Below are 19,601 nucleotides of genomic sequence, written 5' to 3' on the forward strand. Positions count from 1 at the left end.
GATAAGGGAAATCTTTCTGAATAGGGGTTTTGTTAAGGCAAAAAATAAAACAAAAACCTAGAAATAACTATCAAAGGGAATGGTAAATTATTTTTCTCCAAATGTGCTTAAAAGTCAGAAGACAAGATTTTTAGCAAATTGTACATTGGAAAGAGATGGGGTTGCTCTAGAGACTCACTTGTTTAGCAGCAAACACCTCAACTCAGGCGCAAAGTGCTGGCTTTGGCACTTTAAGGTAGTGTCTCCGCCCTTGTCTGGGACACAAGGGGTGACACTAAGTAAACGTCTAGTCTAAGTGCTAGAGGTGTGAGTTTATGATTTGATGCGGAAGATTTGAAATGAATAGTTGGTTTGGAGGAAGAAAAGAACAAGAAAAGAAAAACAGACACATTAAGGAATATTTCACATTCTCTCAACAAATAAAACCCAGATAATAAACCTGAGAAATAGGCTTTTGAGAAGACGAACGGCTTTTTTCGTTGCTCTTTTTGTTGTTAATTCTTTGTATCCCCCCTCACTTCCTTTCTTTCTCAATGCTACCACCATCCCCATAGACACACACAATTAAAATCATAAACTCTAATCAATTTACAAGCTCCAGTAGCCCTCTGAAGACATTTTTGTTTCACCTCGTTTACCTTGAAAACTGGTAAGGAAAGTATCATCATCTACATTTTACAGATGAAACAACTGAGTCTTAGAGAGATAAGGAGAGATGATAAATTGCTCAAGAACAGAGACAAAATCTAACACATATTTTATCTTCTAAAGCAGCATTTCTCAATGTCTTCAGATCCACAGCCCCTCCTGCTAAGCATCTGTGTGACAAGAGAACAGGTGATTCATAGGATGAGCCAAATTTGGGGAACTGCCTTAAGGCACCCATCACAGGGTCAAGAGATGGTGGCTGAATGAATAAACAAATGAATCCCTAAGTCTAACCTCAGACCTCTCCAAAGGATAATATGCTAATCCCCCTTAAAAAAAAAAAATCCATTTTTCTACATTCCCATTCTTTCTTCTTTAGCTTCTCTCTCGGCTTCATTACCTCCACCCCCGGCTTTTACCCCCAGTTCTGCACATTTAAATATCTGCTCCAGTTTCCCAGCCACCACAGTCCCCCAAAAGGCAGGCTGATACAAGGTTGCTAACTTTTAATTTTTCCAAGTAGGACGTTAAAAAGAAGTAATATCAATACTATTTCATAAAATGGTAATCTAAAGCTAAACAAGTAGGAAACAGAGTTTGAAGAAAAGTGTTAGAGAGAACACAGTTAACCTTGTAAAACAATTCACAATAACTGTTTGAATTTATCCTGCTGCAATTGGATAGAACAAAGCTTCCCCATGGACCAGTATTTGATGACTGTTATTCTCAAGTAGGAAAAGCAGGGCTTCAGCTTGTTTTTTCTGGTAAGCAAGGGAGTTTGCTTTTCTGACTTCACACTTTCTATATACCCAGGCTTCAGGGAATTTCCAATTTCATTAATTATGACTAGAGGTAGTTGGATGATTACCACATTCCAAACTACACATTTAGAAATAGATACTTATATCATGTATATACCTATATATAATATATATATATCCATATATCTATATCTATATATATATATATCAAATTTAAATCTGTATATATATCCATCTATATATATACTTCATCATATATGATGTATACATATATATAAAATGAAAACAAGTGGAGGGGCTGGCCCAGTGGCATAGTGGTTAAGTTTGTGCACTCCACTTTGGCAGCCTGGTGTTCAGGAGTTGAGATCCTGGGCATGGACCTACAGGCCGCTCATCCAGCCATGCTGTGGTGGCATCCCACATACAAAATGGAGGAAGATTGGCAACAGATCTTAGCTCAGGGCCAATCTTCCTCTCCAAAACACACACACACAGGCACGCACACAAAAAACCAAGTGGAACATATTCCAAAGTTGGATATAAAGTCTAACAAGAACATATATATTGCTTGTAACTCTCAAATTGGACTGATTTGACACAGTTATTGCCTCATTAGGAAGAGAAAAAAATTATGTAGAAATTCCTAGCAAAAACTTCAATGCCTGCAAGACATCGCTACTCACTAATTAAAGCTTACTCTCATTAGGTTCTATGTGACACTTGGCTTTCTGAGGGTAATGATAATAATCCCTTTGTGGTTTTCTGACATCTCACAGAATTAAATGTTTCTGAAACTCTTTGGGAGAGTTCTTGTTCAATGAGTAAATATATTTTAATATCCCATTTTAATTCAATAAAACACATACTATGGCATAAAATCTTCAGAAAATTATCAGATAATAGTATGTGTATAGATTTGCTAATGAATTAATCTAAGTATATTTCCAGAAGCAAAAAGCCAAATCCAAAAGTAAATTTCCGACCAAAATACAACCCTGCAGGTGTATTCAGGGTGTAAAATAGTGAGACTTTTACAATCTATTACGTAAAACAGTGTTATTACTTTGAAGTCATAGTCATATGTCTTTGTTAAGCACAGGACTTCAATTAATATTTACCAAATGAAGAAAAAAAGAAAAAACACCAAGTTCATTCATTTGGGTTGGGTAAGGTGCTTGGCTGTCATGATTACAACTCTTGTGCAAAGACTTGTTCATTGATGTTTCCACATCACTATTAAACTTGGGTACAGAAGGTTATCAAATTCTCTAGAAACATACGATTTAGTGGTTGTTTTCCCTTGACTGTGAATCTTCCTCAAAGTCTTTAGCTATGACGTATTTTATTATCATTATTACTACTACTACTAACAGTATTTTTAATTAAATGTCTGCATTAATTTATTACTTTAGATACTTTAATCACGTGTATTTTTCTAGTTCTTGGCCTACTAGAACCAAGGAACATAAATATCCTATTTAAAATCATTCAAGCTCAGAAGATTCATTAATGGAAACATAAGCAGTAGGCCCTAAGTGAGCATTTTCTATTTTCTTCAAAGAGAGCAAAAGCTATTATAATGACTGTGCCTCTGAGCCCTGTGTATAATTTATGCACACACACAAAGGCAATGTGGAGCACCTTTTTCAGAAATGCTTTCCTTTGCCATAAATCTTTACCTTTTTTATCTGTCAAAGAATATTCGAAGAGTCCCCAGTGTCCTCAAGCCAAGAGCAGCATAATTCTTTGGATAGGGAGAAAAAAACTAAGGCAGTATTTCATTTTTATTCAGCAAATTTATGAGATGCTTTTTTCCTTGCAAAAATAGTTAAAGTAACTTTATAAATTGTGTTCTTGCTCCCACTACTTAAAAATAATCTACCTAAAAAATTTAAGTAGAAAGTACATAAATACCTAAAAAATACACAAATTTACTTTAAAAATTAAAATTATGTAATAGCTGGAATCATACAAAACCATTCCTCCACTTTCATGATGGATAGCAGAGACGGAAGCCTCTAAGTACAATATATCAGGTGATGGCATAGCGGCTTCAGAGACCCAAGCACCCTGCAAATTCTGCAAAGCCTTCAGGGATTTCATGAGCGCTTTCTTTCTTTCTCAGTTATAATTCTGGAAAATTGTTTACACGCTTCCTAATTGTTACTAAAAATCCTATAATCAAGCTTATGTCCCCCAACGCCACCAACTCACCATCACCAACATTTCTAATGATTTACTAGTTATGGAGTTCAATGTGCAGTTTTCTCATATCATTTTATGTGACCACTGGATAGCGTTTCACATTGCTGTCCACTCTCTCCTCCTTCAAATATTCCTTTCCTGAGGCTGCTATTACTCGGTCATCTCCCAGTTTTCCTATGACTCTGGCCTCTCCTTTCCAGATTTCTTTTGTGAGCCCTTCTTGCTTCCTTTAAAAACAGGTGCTTCTTTGAGTTCCTAAAGGATCTGAGCCTCTTGACACTGCCTTTCATACTTTCTAGCATGGTGATTTCATCCATTTCCATCACTTCAGTTACCATCCATGCTGATCATTCTCAAATCAAAATATCTCTAACTAAGAGTTCCAACGTCAACTCTTGACCACGTATTTATCTGACACTTGTTACATGTCTGGACTTCAATGTAGGACAGTCACCTTCAATACCTCACATCCAAACTTGAACTCATACTCTTAATCCTCACACCAGTTCCTCCTCTAATGTATCCCCTTTCAGTAAATGGCACAGCTCCCTATGCAGTTGTTCAAGCCAAAAACCTGGGCATCAATCCTGAATCCTCCTCTCTCTCCTTATCTCTAGAATTAACCTGTAATTTATCATCCAAACTGGGATGGTTTTGCAAGTGAAAGGGGATATCTTTAATAATTATGAGAGGACAAAAGGCAAAAATTGGAATTGTCCTGGGCAAACTGGGATGTTTGGTCACTTTACTTGTTTTCACATACAATTAGTTACAAAGTACTACTACTTCCTAATATCTTTTCCTAATACTACTTCCTAAATATCTCTTGTCTCTACTTTTTCCATCTCTGCGGCTACTACGTTAATTCAGGTCAACATCATCTCTCACCAGATTACACAGCAGCGGCCTGTCTTATCTCCTTGACTTCATTCTCTGCCTAATCCACATCAAAACCCACATTGCAGCACAGAGTATTTCTAAGACTTCAATTGTATCACGTCACCCCACTGATTAGAACCCTCCCATGGGTTCCCACTGCTGTCAAGATAAAGTCCATGAAAGCAAGGACCATGTTTATTTTGCTTACCGTTGTGTTTCTAGCAGGTCCTGGAAAGGAGCAACAGTACAAAAACTACTGGTAGAATGAATGAAAGAATGACACTAAACCTGCCTATGGTATAGACTGTAAGGGCATATAGAAAATCAGTTGTCTTAAAAAAAAAACACAAGGATATATTTGATCAGACCCAAATCTTGGAGGTTTTTGGATACTGGCATAAGATGAATTTGGTACAAACATTTCTGAATTATCTCCAGATATTTCAAGGTTCTCTGCTAGCCATTCCTTCACAAGACTAACCTTTTCTACTATCTGCCACAGTCTACCACCAAATCCAAATGCAGGGAAATTCCAGCAGCATAGAAAATACAAGAGATTTGATATCAGCAAGACTCTATTTTAATTCTTGGCTTCTTCTCTTGTTGTGTGACAATGAGCAAGTCAACATCTCTTAGAATTAGTACTTCATCAAAAAATAAAAATAATAACAGTACCTTTATTACATAGCTTTTAGGAATATTAAGTGACATAATGATGGGAAAAGTTTTAATAAACTATGAAACAGTGGTAATAGTAGCAGGAGTAGTAGATGCTGCTGCCCTGGTTGGAAATAGCTTAGATGTTAGTCCTTTGGGTCCAAGATATAAAAATTAAAAATTATGAAGAAGAGAACTGACACTACTGAAAAAAATCTTAGCAGTCTATTGTATAAATATATAATGATGAGTTTTGTAAAGTACATGTTATTAATTAAATAGTCTGCCACAGTGGATGGCTAAGCCTTACGGGCATCTTGAAGCATGTATTATTCAAGTCAACGATTCTTTGAAGTCACTTTGCTTCATCATGTCACCTGATCTTATGAAACTTGTCTGGTCTTAGGTTATTGACAATAAAAAACAGAGTCTATCAGGGTTTTATATTAGTGAAAAATGAAAACAGCTACACATCACACATTTTGTTTAAACGGTAACTAGAATATAGTTTATTCTTATTTAATAAAGATATGGATATTAACTGAAAATTTCTGATGTGGAAAATAGAAGACTTTAAACAACTATGAAATAAAAGTATAGATTCATATTACAAATATTTAAAGTTAATTTCACACTGCTTAAGGCATCTTCTTGTAGTCTTAGATTCTCTAAATTTGTTGTGGTTTAAAACCACAGTTCAAAATGTTACATACAATTCTGAAGAAATGATAGAAATACTTTTTTATTGAGGTAACATTGGTTTATAACATTATATAACTCTCAGGTGTACATCATATTTTGACTTCTATATACACTACATTGGGTTCACCACCAAAAGTCTAGTTTCCATCTGTCACCATACAAATGTCCCCCTTTACAAACCCTTTCGCCCTCCCCCCAGGCCCCTAGAAACACCTTTTAAAAAAGCAATAAATAATTATCACATTTCAGGAATGTACTTAAAGGTTAAAAAAATGTAATATGTTTTTTGCTTCAAAGTATCTTAATGAAGGGCAAATATTTTGTTATGTATGAATTTTTCATTAAGTTTCCCACTTAGTTAAATTTACATAGTTGGATAAAATAGAGCCTTAGTGTGTTCTCTGACTTCTTAAAACAGTTGTGTCTATTTGTTAAGCTACTGTTGAAATCTGTCCTTAATTCTTCATTCCATCTTCTTACTGACTTAGATCAAGATCTCGTCATCTTGCTTTTTTACTAAGACTTTTTGCTTCACACATAGGCCCCATCAGATTTATCCTTTATAATGGCACCAGAAAGAGTTTTCTAAAATGCAAATGTGATTAAATGACTCCTTTAACTGCTTTCCATTCAAGAGGAGAGGGAAAAGTTCTTGGTATGACATATAAGGCCTTTCAAAACTAGGCTTTAATCAACCTATTCAATCTCATCTACTGACAATTCCTTTAGGGTATCATATACCCTAGTCACTGAAAAGCATCAGCCATTCCCCAATTACTCAAATACTCCTCCATCTATTTCAGGGTCTGACAAACTGTTGCCCCATGGGTTGTATCCAGTAGATTTTGACTGCAACTATTATATGACTGCAAATATTCGACTTCACAAGATAACATCAAGCTGTTACCAACTTACATACTCACAGAAGTGCATGTCAACTTCACTTAAATCACATCTTAACACTTTGTATTATCAGATTTTGTGGTTTTTGCCAAGTTAGTGGTAGAAAATGATATCTAATATGCATTTGATTACTGAATTTATCTTTTGAGATACTTATTTAAAATATTTATGCCTATTTCTTCCCTGAAATACTCAGTGCACAACTTTGACCCATTTGTTTGTATTTGGTTCTCATCTTTTTCTTATTGGTTTATAGAAATATTTTATATGTGGATACTAATCCCTTGTCACTTATATGTGCTGCAAATACTTTCTAATGGGTGACTTTTCTTTTATTTATGGTATCTTGATGAATAGCAGTTCTTAATTTTAATTAAGCCAAATATATCAGTCATTTATTTGAATTCATAAAAACAATCTTTTCTTTTTTCTCTAAAGGCTTTAAAACTGTGCATTTCATATGTAGTCCTGGATTCATCTGGAATTGCTTTCTGAGTACGATATGCAGTAGGAAGAGACTTCAGGTCCCCATTCCCACCTGCATAAATAGCCACCAGTTACCTGTGGATAAGTTTTGAATCGATCCAATGATCTACAAAACCACTTCTGTCCTATATCCAAACTACATAAATGCATGAATTTAGCTCCCAGATTTTCCATTATTTTACAACAGGCAATATATCTATTCTGTGCTGATATAACACGGTTTTAATTACTATAGCCCTTTAATATGTTGTTAATATATGATGGGCATGTTCCCATGCCTAGCCTCTTCCTCTTGAGCATCTCGGCTCATCTCTATATTTTGCTGTGGGGAACTTCTTCAGATTAAAGTCTAGCTGATAAATTATCTGTTCACTTCTGTCAAAGCCACTAGGTAGTCCATCCAAAGAGTTATTTTTTATGAACCAGTATGCCTTTTCTTCCTAAAAGTTCCCATTTGGTTCCTTGTAAATGGTTCTTTGTTTAGTTACTCCTGACAGCATCTTGCTAAGCTTTATGATTTGTACTTTGTTTCTTTAAATATTTTGTACACAGCCTTTCTGTATTCCGTACCTGATAACCCCAGTCCCTGCCGTCCTTTGGGGATTTAGGTCTGTTGTTTCTGCTAACTCTCACAGTGAGTTACTTTCCTGAATGCTTGGTGACCTTTGATTGAGAGTTAATTGCTTTATGTTAGTCTCTGGGAATCCTGCAGGCCTAAATTGATGATGCTTTCATTTAAAAAAGAACTTGCATCAGCTTCTACCAGTACCCATGAGGTACCACAGGACTCAGACTGCCTTTGCACTACTCAAGAGCACCAGCACTACATGGGAGTCCCAGGCAGGGTAACCCCCTTACTACCAGCCCGCAGATCAGTGTCTCGGGAGCAATTGTGCTTCAGCATCCCCCTTCAGGGACTACCAACCCCTCCTTCTGCCTATTGCTCACTGTTCTCAGCTTCGGTCATCTACCTTGCAGGGGAGAGGGGAAGAGGCAGAACAATGGGTCCTTAGAGACCTCCCCTGGGTGATATGAACCCAGCAGTGTATCTAAAGGTGTGTCCTATCTGGGTAGGATTGTTCTGCAGAGGTCCTCCCAGCACCTAACCTGCCAGGCTTCCAAAAGTGGAAGTCAGATTGCGGGATTTTTTTTTTTTTTTTAAAGATTGGCACCTGAGCCAACAACTGTTGACAATCTATTTTTTTTTCTTCCCAAGGCGCCCCCAGTACATAGTTGTATATTCTAGTTGTGAGTGCTTCTGGTTGTGCTATGTGGGACGCTGCCTCAGCATGGCCTGGTGAGAGATGCCATGTCCACGCCCAAGATGCAAACCAGTGAAACCCTGGGCCACCGAAGCAGAGTGCATGAACTTCACCACTCAGTCACCGGGCTGGCCCCAGATCATGGGATTTTATGTTTTTATTTTTCCCAAGACCTTATCCTTACCTACACTCTCACTTGTAAAACACCAGTTAGTTATTTGCCCATAACCCACATGTGAATCTGTGTTGCAAATATCTTTCAATGTCTGCAACATATACTAGATTGGGAGACAACTGAGGACAGAGATATAATCTCATTCATCTTTTTTACATCCAATGATTTACACAGTGACCAACACTTCAGTTTAATGAATGAATAACAAGTAAAAATGTACATTTGTCAAAGTGTGTTTTCTACATAAAAGCATACATCAACTACAATATATTGTTTAAAGTTTTAACATTTTTGAAACAAATACATTAATGCTAGAGTTAACTGAATTAATTTATGAAATCTATGACCGTGCTTTAAGGAAAATTCTGTTCTACAGAGTAGAAGTTGGTAAAGAAGTTCAACATATCTGGAAAATATACTAATGGGGAACACTCTAATCAGGTGGCACTAAATAGTTTTATTATAATAAAACCATTGATCTGGGCTTGAGTTCCAGCTCTGCCAGGTGGAACTAGCCAGGTGGCCTTGAATAAGTTATTTAACCACTGCATTCCTCAGTTTTCTTATGAGTAAGATAGAAAGGATAAAGATACCTACCTACCTTGTAGGTTGATGGAAAGATTAAAAGTGTTACAATATATAAAGTGCTTAAGATAATATGTGATACATGGTATAATGTCTCAGAGAGTGTTAGGGTGTATATAATTCAATTCAGATGAAATTCTTTTTCCAAATCTAGAGATCTGAACCACAGCTGATATGGGTTCAAATAAATAGCATCAGATGGAGAGAAGTGCAATTTCTAAAAATACAGAGACATCAATGTTCTTCTTCATCATCTATCACGTATTTGCTGAACACCTCAGGGGTACGAAAGGCTGTACTAGGCTGAAAACTAGAGAGATGAACAAATGTTCTTCCTTCAGAGAGTGTCTAATCTAGAAGCAGAGCGAAGCACTTCAATAACCAGACTTATTAGCAGAATATGGCAAGTACCAAAAAGAGGTCCCAGCAGGGCTCCTGCACAGGGAGATAAAATTGTATCTGGTTTGCTGATATCCTTAGAATCATTCTGCATCAAAGTCCAACTCTGGTTTTTAGATTAAAAGAAAACTCAGAGGAGGTAAACGGCTTTTTCACGGTCACAGTATTAGTTATTAACACAATTAAAAATGTAGCCCATGCTTCCTAACTCCCATCTGGCACTTTTACTTGCGAAAAATGTGATTAGTCACCCGCATTGGGAATATTTTCACCACTATCTTCTCAAAGAGAGAGAGAGATACCAGAGAGGCAGCAACCTCAAACACTACCCAACAAAAAGAAACAAGTAAAGCTGGAGACAGGGAAATACAAATAAATTGGCAGTTAGATCAAATCCTTTCTAGAAAAAAGATAGATGGATGGATGGATGGATGGATGGAATCTGGGAGGGTTCTTAGAGGAAGGTATAAAAGATTGGGAAGAAAAAAAAAGAGGAAAATATAAATTCCATGCCCCATCTTAAATCCATGAAGAAGGCATGGGTTTCCATCCTTTCACCAATAAATTATCTGTTGTCCTTGGCACGTGCCCAGCATATTTCTAGGCTCTACAGAATCATCAGTGAACAAGACAGAGAATAACTCTGCTCTTGTGCAGTTTACATGCCTGTGCTGCGAAGCAGATGATGCACAAGGAAACAAGCATCGTGTGATCGTGAGAAACTCTATACTGGGAGTTAAAATGGGGGATGAGATAGTGTACACAGTGAGCTCTCATCGTGATTCAAATGGGAGGGAAAACCTCTCCGAAGAAAACACGGAGGTGGATGGTGGACTTCTTATTGCGATGAGAGAGTGTAGCATATCAATAGCAAAATGCTTTGAATGCCTTGTCTATGGACTGGGCCTTAAAGGGAGTTCAGAGACTATGGGGCTGTCTAGTCGATAAAGAAGTTTTTTTTTAACCTTAAGTAATAAAGGAGATGAGAAAATAACAATAGAGTAGAATTAAAATTAACTTGGGGAAGTAAAAAAATAAGAAGACCAATAATATAATGCCATGACCCTGGGGAATAACGAGCTGGACCACATTTATGCTAAAGGTATTGGAAGGGAAAGGAAAGTGTAAATGATCAGGAATCACATCTTCCCTCTACTGATTATTACGTGTGGCACATCCAAGGAGCAACGGCCTATTCAGAGTAAAATAGAGTGAGCTGAAGATTACTGAAAAATAAAAGGAGTAAGTTAAAACAAACAATGCTGAATCACATATCCACACAGAGTTTGTAACAAAGTAGTCCACAGAACAAATAAATTTGAACCTTAAGGTGAATGTTTATAAAATGATATATGTGTCTATCTGGAGATGTTAAGGGAAAAAAGCTTCATGATAATGTCAGTGATTTTTTTTCTTTTTTTTGCCTCTCATAAACTACAGGACCAGGAAAGTCTCTTCTTCAGGGAAAAAACTGGAATATTAAAATCCAGGCACTGCATGTAATTAAAAGGCAAATGCACTTGACATTTTTGTTGGCACAGAACTCAGAATGCCAGATCTAGGCCAGTCATCCAAACATGCCATTCAAAGCATAAACAGGAAAAAAAACCCCAAACCTCCCACATTTGACTGTAATATAATTTGAAATAAAATAGAAATCAAACAAAGCCTTTAATAGTACTCAAGTTATAAGGATGTGACGTGATCTAAAATAATAAATACAACCTACCTTTTAACCTATTTCCACTTTCTTTATTTGTAAAATGAAGGGTTAAGATTAGCTGCTTTTTTGGCTGCTTTTAGTTATGAATTCTACTTTCATTTTCAGCAGGTCATTTTCCACCAAGGCTTGGATAATTCATTAATCTGGCATATCTCAGGAGAACACATAACATGGTTTAAATCATATTAATAGAGGTTGCACTGCAATTTTCACAGGTGTTTATTTACTAAATTAGAGACTGCCTTAATATTGTACAGAGGAGCCAGATTAAAAAATGACTGTATTTGAGTTCCAGCTTTTCCAAGATAATTTAGTATAAAGTTTAAATTATTAATAAATGGTTTAGAATTTGAGATTGGTTTTTAAACCTAAAATATCTTTGGCCTTGAGTGAACAGATAGGAGCCACATTTTCAAATGATTCTTGATAGTCTAAAATTATCTAAACACTGGCTATTTTTCACTATTTCTCCTCAAAATGTTTAGCAAACACTTAGATCCAAGATACTTTAATTGACTACATTTTGTCCACTTCTAGATAACAAACCTCTTTTTATATTGAAAGCCCTCCCCTTGTCTAAATAGGACCCTTTCAACAGGAAATTTCCATCTCTTCAGTGAAGACTTCCCCCATCCTTCAGTCTCTCTTCTGAACTTCTAGGCACTTATTGGTTCTATTTCTTATCTGTCTTCTCAGTCATGACCTAATAGAAGTAGGGGGCAGTTTTAGGAGGAACAAGGGTTTTTGAGGTCACCATTCACTGATTATATGGATCTGGGGAAGTTACATAACCTCTTTGAATCTCAGTTTCTTCTTCTACAAAACGGGCAATAATATTCTTTCATACATATTCTAAGAATTAAAACAGACAATCTTTCAAACAGCTATAAAAGTTTGCTCTCTGTGTGTGTTTTTCATATCTTTTTTCTTTGAGGGCACACCAGCATCTCCACTCTCTGGCAAAGAACAGGAATTCCAGAAATATTTGATCTCCAAATCCCTCACTTACGTTAGGGATTTAACCACCAATAATCTGCTTGCTACTGTTCGGGAAACAGAGTGTAAATGCAAATAGGCTACTTAACCTTTTGCTTACTGTTCCAAAAGCTGGGTAGTTGGCATAAATGTACTCTCAGAAGAATGCCCATCAGACATGCCTTTAGCTCTCCCATACTCTGAGCAATATCCTTTTCTCCTTTATCTCTGCTTCATATTCTACTGCGACCAATTTTTAAAACACTGTGAGGCTGTTTGTTGTTGCATCTTTTTGTCATCCAACTTTTGACCCCTTACTTTTCTTCTCTTAAAATCTAATTCTCAGCAGCCGTCAAACAAGTGGCTTCATTTTTATTTGGCCTTTAGTATATTTGCTTTTTCAATTACAGTCATGTGTTGCTTAACAAAGGGGATATCTTCTGAGAAATGTGTCTTTGGTGATTTCATTGTTGTGTGAACATCACAGAGTGTACTTACACAAACCTAGATGGGAGAGCCTACCAGGCTATCTAGCACTAATCTTTTAGGATCGCTGTCATATTATGCAGTCCATCTTTGACCAAAACAGCATTATGTGGTACATGACTGTACCTCCGAGCTCACTGAATCCACTCTTCTCAGACTTCTTCCACTTACTGTTTTGAATTCCTTAAAGCTGGTTTCTAAGTGACCCACTCCAAACGAGTCCTGCTACCGTCAAGGACTCCTAGCTTATAGAGAAAGAGAAAACTTGCGTTTATTCTGAAGAGAGCTCTGAGGCATGGTCCCCCAGTATCACCAGGTCACACAGCTCAGCTCCCAGTCCTCAGTATTTCCTGGCTGACCCACCTTCCTGGAGGATGGTGATCAACTCTTCTTCCATTAACCTCCAAGTAAGCTTGCTCTTTCTCATGGGCTTCACTAAGCCTTAGATTTTATGGGCATATTTCTCTTTTCAAGCCCACCAAGCTAACACGCTTTCATATTTTGGGGGTATAGACAGCCAAGCATTTTAAGGGAAAATTGTGCTCTTCTCCAAAGTTTAACATAGTTGGTAGATCAGGGGCTAGATCCCGTCTAACTTTAGTGACTTGAGATCACTGCATAAACCAAGAAGCCCTGACACAGAGAGTAAAAACTTATATGTATTATAAAATCCCGGCCTCAATACATTTTTCTGCTTTAAAAACACTGAACAACAACTCTGACCTGCAGTGAACTGAGTAGGGGGATGTGCAGAAGCAAGGAAAGAGGCAAAAGAAGTAAAGCAAGACTAAATCTGAAAAGCCAAGTGTAATTTGAGAAACAGAGATCCGTAAAGACACTCAATAAATTATTAATTACATCATGTGTGCATATTAACAATTATTCCAAAATTCTTAGCTGGACACTGATCTCTAATTGCCTTGACAAAAAACAAGCTGAAGTTAAGTGAAGAATCAGATGAAAATATAGGATCTATTCTATTTTTTATCAGCTTTTGCACCACAAGTATTCCTTCAATTTTGCAAGAATAAAGATTACTTTTCATTCGAATTCTCTCATTTCCTTCTTTCGGCTTCCTTTCCTTTCATTTCCTCTAGATTATGTTCACTCTGTGTGCTCCATCTCCTTTCCACAGCAAATCAGATCTACGAGATGACTCCAAACAACCTGGTCTGGTGTCTGGAGCCAACAAGAGCAGCCGTGTGGAGGGTGCCTCACAGTGGCTCCCCACTCTCACCTGCACACCCATGCTGCATCTGCCATTTCCAAGCTCCATTTATGGGGGGGACGAACTTGCAAAATTCCATCTCTTTCAGCAGAAGTAGACCCAGAGTCAAAGGAATCTCATCCAAATTGGCAAATGAAAGCTGGCGCTGTCCCTCCCTGATAGCAAATGAGCAATGACAAGGAGTGTCACTTCTCTTGTGAACAGGCAGGACTCAGGTGGTGCGAACAGGGCCTCACATTTCTTCACATTTCTTTGCACAGTGGTGGACATGTTTACCTACTAATGGACAGTGGGAATGGTAGGTCTGATTTAACTAAATGGTGAGGCCAAAACCATGCCGACAGGAGTAAGATTCTATCCTGGGTTTCAATTGTACTGTATTCAAAGCAAAAAAAATGTTCTGATCTGCAAGGTATCCTTATATCACAGGAGATCCCTGGATAGGAAACTGTGCTGGGATTAGGTTCATGATATTATAACCCACCTCAATTTCCCTTCTTTACATCCTCTAACCTGCCCCACAGATCTGAAGAAATGGAACATGTGGCCAATGACTGAGAGCTCTAGCTTGCTGCATGAAAGAAGGATCCAAAGTGTGATGCATTCTTTGAAGGGGATATTTGATGATTTCTGAAAGAAGGAGTGAGTCTGAAGACTCTCAGGGTATGGCTAAGAAAGAAGGAATGGGGAGAGAAGGAGGAAGTGCCCTTAAAAGGAAACCTCTTACGGCAAGTGCAAGTATAGAAGGATGCTTCTCACTAGTGGTAAAGGAACTAGGACACTTAAGTCAACGAAAATCCCCTATTTATTCCTTCTTCACCCTTACATACTTCTACAGTCTTCCTTGAGGACAGGACCTCGGATAACTATGTTGCAATCTGAACCACTTAGTCTTGTGGAACAAGATGGGGTGGATACATGGTTGGGAAGGGATGGGTCTGAATTTTCCATTTTCTTGGATATAAGAAAGCCTTCTGGCTCTTAAAGTGGATCAGCAAACCTTGACCTTCAGAATCCTCTTGTTTCCAAGGAACATTTTTAAGAAAAAAGACAACATTCATGGTTCCCTATTATACGTTTGCAATACAATAAACATGTGAGTTTAGTATCAAGTTTTAAAAAGTCGTAATATTTTCACAGTGTGCAAAATTAGAACTATATTTTAACTAATCTCTGCAAACTACCAGAATTTACCAGAGAATTTCCCAGGACTTCTAGGAAGCACACGACAGTAAGAATAAATATTTTTAACTGTTTTGCATAGCTAAGTGAAAAGATTCACTTCTGGACAGGAACTGAGAGGATGCCCAGCTATGTCAATGTTCCTTTAAGAATTGAGTTCCTAGGAAGGCAGAGAGCCTCCATCTGAGATCAGTGGCCACCACTCCCTCAGGAATTTGTGTAGCCGAACATGGACATGGAAACCAGTACCCCTCTTCAGAGAGCACCAACGACCTCAGACCCACTCATCTGTTCTGTCATCCTTCTCTGCAGGTACTAACTTCTGACCTTGAATTCACACCTTCCTAAAGTCAAATTTTATCCATCAAACCTCTCTGGAAGCTAGATTCACAGTCTCAGCCCTCCTAACCTTCTCCACTCTCTTTCAGCCCTAGACCTGGTGTGGTCACCTTTCTCTTCCTACTTGTTGTGGCTAATCTATGTGTCAACTATTACTGGGCCATGGGTGCCTGGTTATCTGGTTAAACATTATTCTGGGTGTGTCTGTGAGGGTGTTTCCAGAGAGATTAGCATTTGAATCCCTAGAGCAAGTAAAGCAGCTGGGTGGTCCCCCAAGGTGGGTGGGCCTCAACCAATCCTTGAGGGCCTGACTAGAACAAAAAGGCAGAGGAAGGGAGAATTCCCTCTTTCTGCCTGACTATTCCATCTCTCTGCCTGACTGCAGGAGCTGAGACACAGGTCTTCACTTGCCCTTGGACTGGGGCTAGAATTTACATCATCAATTCTCCTCTATTTCAGGCTGGACTCAGACCGGAATTACAGCACTGGCTTTTCTGGGTCTCCAGTTTACAGACAATAGATGTGGGATTTAGCTTCCATAATCATGTGAACCAACTTTTCATAATACATCATTTCTATATCTATATCCTGTTGGTTATGTTTCTCTGGAGAACACTGACTTACATAGTACCCTTCATATTATCTTCACCACTGAATTTGCTCCCAGCCTGTTTGCATGTTCCATATTTTGCCTGTGGTTTCCCATTAAAACTCCGCTGGAAAGTATTTTTTTCAAAACTATGATAAAGACAAAGAAACGATCACTTCCCATCTAGTATATTTTAAAACAGAACTATTTGAGCTCTTGTTTTTACGAACAGGGAACATCTCTAGGGCAATCAGATAGTTCACAGATCTCAATCTCCGTTCACCCATACTTTTCGTTTCAAAATAGGCATTTAACCTACTCCTGAAGTTCAAAGCTACTTAAATATTCCAAGTCACAACAGTAATTCAATCCTTTAAACACATAACATTTCAATCCGTATGAACACATTAACATAATTCCTTGTAAGAGCCATATAAACATCTGGATACATCCTACCCTATCACACCACCAAGTACTTTAGCAACTGAAAGTCTATTCTAAGCACATGACCACAACCACTTGCATATAACAGATGATGTTCTCAGTATAAGATTATGTTGGTATGGCACCAGCAAACCACGATCTTAAGAATCCTCGTCTTTACCAGGAACATTTTTAAGGAAAAAGAAAATATAATGGTTCCCTATTATATGTTTGCACTTCTAATAAATGTAAATTGAGTATCAGGTATGGAAATTAATAATATTTTCTCAGTGTACAAAACCAGAACTACATTTTAACCAACCTCTGATAATCCCCAGAATTTATCACTAGACTTTGCAGCATACCACTATATGGCTGCAGTTCATTAACATGCACCAATAAAATGAATATGAGAAAATAAAATGGAAACTGCAATATTTATCTTTTTAACTGAGGTCACGTACAATGCTAGTTTATTTCGCGGTACAATAAGTATAACTTTGACATATGTGGAATAAATTCTACAAAGCTAAAGGAATTTGCCAGCCCTTTTAAATTAGATTATCTCAAGTTATTTCCAAATCCCCAACAGTGAAACAAAGTTTTGCACTCTTCATGTATGAAGCTGGCTGATGACAAAGATTTGCATAAGACATTCTCTCCCTATGAGGCTAAGTTTTGTTTTTCTTCATTAGTTTCTATGAGTTCATATTCCAAAGTCTCTGATTCAGACAGATCGTTTTCTCCAACTTTCCTTATACCTATGTTATTTAGGCTGAACCTCAAAGGAGACCAAAGCGTTCTTATAAATCTTTTGCAAAATTGTTCTATCTAATAGACAGAATAAATAAACATATTTAAATGAAGATGAGAATCAATGGTTTTGTATATTAGAAAACCCTGGTTCTATCTTTGCTCAAATAAGATAAAATGCTGACTAAACAGCTTATACCTAAACAACACGGTCATAATAGAACTTTCTGTCTACATTTTTGTTTCCAGTTGCCACTGTAACAGATTAACCACAAACTTGAGGACTTAAAATAACACATTTATTCTCTCACAGTTCTGGGGACCAGAAGTGCAAAAGCAGTATCATTTGGCCCAAATCAAAGTATCGGCAGGGCCACGCTCCCTCCAGAGGCTCTCGGGGATAATAAGCTCCCTGCCTCTTCCAGCTTCTGGTGGCTGTTAGCAGCCCTTGACTTGGAGTCACATCACTCCAGTCTCTGCCTGTGGTCACACTGCCTTCTCCTCTTCTGCTGTCAAATCTTCCTCTGCTTCTCTCTTATCACATACAGGGAATTGGATCTAGGGCCCACCCAGTTAATTCCAAGATAATCTTTCCATGTCAAGATCCTTGACTTAATCACATCTGCAAATACTCTTCTTTATGAGGTAACATTTAAAGGTGCCAGGGATTAGGGCCCAACATTATCCTTAGGTGGCCATTATTCAGCCTACTACTATCTGTATGCTTTGCAGCATGTTTTAAACAGTATTTTTCAAGATACATGCTTTAAGTAATCAAGAGAATCCCATGAGAGAGAGACCAAGATGATGGTATTGAGTGACAAGGAACAAGGGAAGACAGAGTATCATTTGTCACATTTGACAGATGTCGTAGGCAAGTCTACTTCTCTTCTTTCCCACTGTTAGTGATTTGTTTTTATCGCTAACAGAACTTCTCCTCATCCTCCACATCCTTTTGCACCTAGTAGACTCAGACGGGCTTGCAATTTGCTTCAAAACTTTACTCTTCTATGTGTATGGGATCTTTCCTTTTCATCAGGTAAGATAACACAATCCAGTCACAACAGCTGTATCTCAACAACTGAAGGGCTACATTTGGAAGAGTATGAGAATCATTCATGTACTCCAATCTTATTTTCACAAAGCCCTCACTGAAACTGCAGGAGTTCAATGCCCCAGTTTCTCTTGCTTCTTCACATGTTTTAAGCTCATTTGCATCTCCAGCCTTTAACAAGGCTGCTGTCCTGCCCTGCCTCTCCTCTGCAAGTCCAATCTCCTTTGTTGCTTCCTTCAGCGTCTACCTCAAACCCATCTTTTCCATGAAGCTTTCACCACTGGCCCTGGCTATATATTATCACTTCATATATCAGAATCTCATGGTCATTTTTTTATTAGAATCTCATAATCTTTTAAAAAAGTCTTGATTATTCCTTGTTTTATTCTTAGTTAAACAGACGCACATTTTGCCCATTACACTGTAAGCTCCTTAACGGCAAGGAGTGTCTTACTCCAAATTGATGCTCTGCTCTGATCCCCCTCCCTCTCCATCTGCATCTTGCTAGAGAGACAGTCATACAGCTGTGGCTCAATAATTGTTCAATTAATTAAGCTCATTCTCTACTTTGGGCAAACTTTCTGATTACATGACTTCGCTTCTCCAGTCAAGTTATAAAGGAGAGAGATTATCTCTTCCAATTCCTGGTGAAAAAAAGAGTTATAAGAGGCATAATATTTATTTGTATTTATTTATTTATTAAGGGTTTGAATTTCTAAAGAGAAACAAACTTTATACTTGAAACCGGTATTTTAAATAGCTATCCAGAACAAAAATTATCCTTTCAAAGAGGAGAAATAACTGTTCAAGTAGTACATTAAAGCGTATGCTTTAGTCTTCCAAATGATATTATTTCTTTGGAAAAATCAAAACGATTTTAAGTGTATATTCAAATAATACATGCTATTCAAATACTATGTCATTTCTATTTTTGTATTTCAAAATATAGATCACAGATAAATTTATTTTATTCAAGCCAAGAAGTATAAAATCTTTATTTGTTGAACAAGTACTTGACTGCTTTTTATATGCCGGGCACTGGGGAGATGCTGGGGAAATATCAGCCAGTTAGAGGCAGAACTTGTTTTTAACTTAAAGGAGGAAAGAGACAGTAAATAAAATTTTATAACTAATTGTAATGAATCCTCTGATGTAAAAGACAGGGTAATATGAGAAAACATAAAATA

At 37.5% G+C, this 19,601-nt stretch overlaps 1 protein-coding gene across 13 annotated transcripts in view; it reads right to left on the reverse strand.

Annotated features, from left to right (window-relative positions):
* The window catches only part of PTPRK (protein tyrosine phosphatase receptor type K), a 503,656-nt gene that overhangs the window by 41,389 nt on the left and 442,666 nt on the right, over positions 1 to 19,601 (reverse strand). The window lies entirely within an intron of this gene.

This window comes from Equus przewalskii, chromosome 9 (genome assembly GCF_037783145.1).
Source record: "Equus przewalskii isolate Varuska chromosome 9, EquPr2, whole genome shotgun sequence".
Classification (NCBI taxonomy): domain Eukaryota; kingdom Metazoa; phylum Chordata; class Mammalia; order Perissodactyla; family Equidae; genus Equus; species Equus przewalskii.